At 41.4% G+C, this 4,770-nt stretch overlaps 1 pseudogene; it reads right to left on the reverse strand.

Annotated features, from left to right (window-relative positions):
* The window catches only part of LOC135537228 (replication factor C subunit 1-like), a 51,132-nt pseudogene extending 46,631 nt beyond the window's left edge, over positions 1 to 4,501 (reverse strand).
* Positions 4,502 to 4,770: the final 269 nt, after the last annotated feature.

Here is a 4,770-nt window from a genome sequence, read left to right on the forward strand (position 1 = left end):
CTGACCCCCCGAGCCTCTGACCCCCCGAGCCTCTGAACCCCCCGACCCTGTGTTAGGTCGCGTTTCAGCCTAAACTTGTTCTCAACTAGCTAACCTGGTTATAGAAAGGTTAACATTTGATATGGAAACGACCATTAAAATGGCCCATTCTAAAATCACAGGGCCAGTAATACCCCCACTGTCAGAGGTTCAGTCATCATTATTACCTGACTCAATGACCATTAAATGGCCCACAGAGGGGCAGTCATCATTATTACCTGTCAGAGGTTCAGTCATCATTATTACCTGACTCAATGACCATTAAATGGCCCACAGAGGTACCGTCATCATTATTACCTGACTCAATGACCATTAAATGGCCCACAGAGGTTCAGTCATCATTATTTCCTGACTCAATGACCATTAAATGGCCCACAGAGGTTCAGTCATTATTACCTGACTCAATGACCATTAAATGGCCCACAGAGGTTCAGTCATCATTATTACCTGACTCAATGACCATTAAATGGCCCACAGAGGTTCCGTCATCATTATTACCTGACTCAATGACCATTAAATGGCCCACAGAGGTTCAGTCATTATTACCTGACTCAATGACCATTAAATGGCCCACAGAGGTTCAGTCATCATTATTACCAGTCAGAGGTTCAGTCATCATTATTACCAGTCAGAGGTTCAGTCATCATTATTACCTGACTCAATGACCATTAAATGGCCCACAGAGGTTCAGTCATCATTATTACCTGACTCAATGACCATTAAATGGCCCACAGAGGTTCAGTCATCATTATTACCTGACTCAATGACCATTAAATGGCACACAGCTGTTCAGACATCATTATTACCTGACTCAATGACCATTAAATGGCCCACAGAGGTTCAGTCATCATTATTACCTGACTCAATGACCATTAAATGGCCCACAGAGGTTCAGTCATTACTACCTGACTCAATGACCATTAAATGGCCCACAGAGGGGCAGTCATCATTATTACCTGACTCAATGACCATTAAATGGCCCACAGAGGTTCAGTCATCATTATTACCTGACTCAATGACCATTAAATGGCCCACAGAGGTTCAGTCATCATTATTACCTGACTCAATGGCCATTAAATGGCCCACAGAGGTTCAGTCATCATTATTACCTGACTCAATGGCCATTAAATGGCCCACAGAGGTTCAGTCATCATTATTACCTGACTCAATGACCATTAAATGGCCCACAGAGGTTCCGTCATCATTATTACCTGACTCAATGACCACTAAATGGCCCACAGAGGTTCAGTCATCATTATTACCTGACTCAATGACCATTAAATGGCCCACAGCTGTTCAGTCATCATTATTACCTGACTCAATGACCATTAAATGGCCCACAGAGGTTCAGTCATCATTATTACCTGACTCAATGACCATTAAATGGCCCACAGAGGTTCAGTCATTATTACCTGACTCAATGACCATTAAATGGCCCACAGAGGTTCAGCCATCATTATTACCTGAATCAATGACAGCACGCCTCTTTCTCTTTTTATCATTGTCCTGCTTCTTCTTCTTCTCCACCTTGGGGCTGGTGATCTGGAACACACCACCATCATCATCATCACCACCATCATCATCATTATCACCATCATCATCCTCACTACCATCATCATCATCATAATCACCACCATCCATCGAGAGACTCTGGTTTATAATAATAAATACCTTGGTGGTCGACCAGTTCACTGACTAGACTCTGGTTTATAATAATAAATACCTTGGTGGTCGACCAGTTCACGGACTAGACTCTGGTTTATAATAATAAATACCTTGGTGGTCGACCAGTTTACTGACTAGAGACTCTGGTTTATAATAATAAATACCTTGGTGGTCGACCAGTTCACTGACTAGACTCTGGTTTATAATAATAAATACCTTGGTGGTCGACCAGTTCACTAACTAGACTCTGGTTTATAATAATAAATACCTTGGTGGTCGACCAGTTCACTGACTAGAGACTCTGGTTTATAATAATAAATACCTTGGTGGTCGACCAGTTCACTGACTAGAGACTCTGGTTTATAATAATAAATACCTAGGTGGTCGACCAGTTCACGACTAGAGACTCTGGTTTATAATAATAAATACCTTGGTGGTCGACCAGTTCACAGACTAGACTCTGGTTTATAATAATAAATACCTTGGTGGTCGACCAGTTCACAGACTAGACTCTGGTTTATAATAATAAATACCTTGGTGGTCGACCAGTTCACGACTAGAGACTCTGGTTTATAATAATAAATACCTTGGTGGTCGACCAGTTCACTGACTTGACTCTGGTTTATAATAATAAATACCTTGGTGGTCGACCAGTTCACTGACTAGAGACTCTGGTTTATAATAATAAATACCTTGGTGGTCGACCAGTTCACTGACTAGACTCTGGTTTATAATAATAAATACCTTGGTGGTCGACCAGTTCACTGACTAGAGACTCTGGTTTATAATACCTTGGTGGTCGACCAGTTCACTGACTAGAGACTCTGGTTTATAATAATAAATACCTTGGTGGTCGACCAGTTCACTGACTAGAGACTCTGGTTTATAATAATAAATACCTTGGTGGTCGACCAGTTCACTGACTAGACTCTGGTTTATAATAATAAATACCTTGGTGGTCGACCAGTTCACTGACTAGACTCTGGTTTATAATAATAAATACCTTGGTGGTCGACCAGTTCACTGACTAGACTCTGGTTTATAATAATAAATACCTTGGTGGTCGACCAGTTCACTGACTAGAGACTGGTTTATAATAATAAATACCTTGGTGGTCGACCAGTTCACTGACTAGACTCTGGTTTATAATAATAAATACCTTGGTGGTCGACCAGTTCACTGACTAGACTCTGGTTTATAATAATAAATACCTTGGTGGTCGACCAGTTCACTGACTAGACTCTGGTTTATAATAATAAATAACTTGGTGGTCGACCAGTTCACTGACTAGAGACTCTGGTTTATAATAATAAATACCTTGGTGGTCGACCAGTTCACTGACTAGAGACTGGTTTATAATAATAAATACCTTGGTGGTCGACCAGTTCACTGACTAGACTCTGGTTTATAATAATAAATACCTTGGTGGTCGACCAGTTCACTGACTAGACTCTGGTTTATAATAATAAATACCTTGGTGGTCGACCAGTTCACTGACTAGACTCTGGTTTATAATAATAAATACCTTGGTGGTCGACCAGTTCACTGACTAGAGACTCTGGTTTATAATAATAAATACCTTGGTGGCAGTTTTCTTCTTCTTCACTTCTTCGTCTGTTGAGACGGATTTCTTCTTCTTCTTCTTCTTCGTGGACTCCTTCTCTGTGTGGAGGGTTCCATCCTGAGATGGTTTCTGTGCTGCGGGTTTGCTTGATACAAAGAACCGCCTGATGTCCTAAAAATGGGGGGGTGGGGGGGGTAAATGAGTCCACTGAGCCCAATTGAGCCTAATTGACACCCTTTTCCCCATATAATGCACTGGTTAAAGGTAAATAGTGCACTGTATAGGGATACGGTGTAATTTGGGATATATCCTAGACGTGAAATGACATTTGATTTGAAGACAAGGTCCACATGAGCGATATGTTGCGTGGACAGATACAGTATCTAGTTTTGGTACAATAACAGGCAGGGTGGCCTCCCCAATGGTTAGAGCGTTGGACTAGTAACTGGAAGGTTGCGAGTTCAAACCTCCGAGCTGACAAGGTACAAATCTGTCGTTCTGCCCCTGAACAGGCAGTTAACCCACTGTTCCCAGGCCGTCATTGAAATTAAGAATTTGTTCTTAACTTAAAAGTAAACTTTACTTAACTAGGCAAATCAGTTAATGATCAGTGATGCGGCCTGGATGCGATGCAGCCTGGATTCGAACCAGGGACTGCAGTTGCCTAAGAGAGCTGCGCCATTCGGGAGCCCAATTTAGCTGCATCAGTTGCTGTAGTTCTCGTACCATCGCATATTTATCTTTATGATCGGCCCATGTAAAGATGCCATAATTCTGTTGTCCGTATTGACAAGACGACTGTCACTTTCATGTAAACAACTGACTTGCAAAGATAGTAAGCTTCATGCATTGTTTTCATTAGCATGATAGCTAGTGAGTTAGCTAGAAATCCTACTAAAACAACAAAATAGGACAACTTCCGGTTGGGATCTCGTTGGCTTAACTAGCTTACTCCGTACATTCGTAATAGCTCGTGCGTCCTCTAAAACACTAACATGCGTCCTAACGTTAGCTGACATGCATTTCTATGCAATACTGAATCACTTGTGTTGCTGTTGTCAGGGAATGAGTTGTTGATTTGGACGCCGTGACTTACCATAATCCACAACAAAATAAATGAGTTTTTCTTATTGATCGTGATGAGACTAGTTTACACCAGCAGCTCCTTTAAAAAAAAATCCTCCTTGGCGCGAAGTGTGATCAGAGCGGAAGAGGAAGAGGGAGGCCCATGTCGGGGGAAAACGTGTCTCCCTCCAGCAGGTGGCGTTTTTGTCGTTGTTTCACCCACCAAGCAAGTCGTTTTTTGTGTGGACGTCAATAAGAGTGTCGCATTTAATCAACAAAATAAATTGTTTATTTGCTACGTGACGTTATTTATTTATTTATTTGTTATATAATGTAAGTTTCGTAATGCTTTAAGTTGTTACGAATGTACCGGTATAAGTAGGACACGTCCCATCCCGGCAACTTTGAGAATAAACACTTTATATATTGGAGATGTT

The sequence above is a fragment of the Oncorhynchus masou genome, unplaced genomic scaffold (assembly GCF_036934945.1).
Source record: "Oncorhynchus masou masou isolate Uvic2021 unplaced genomic scaffold, UVic_Omas_1.1 unplaced_scaffold_728, whole genome shotgun sequence".
Taxonomy (NCBI): domain Eukaryota; kingdom Metazoa; phylum Chordata; class Actinopteri; order Salmoniformes; family Salmonidae; genus Oncorhynchus; species Oncorhynchus masou.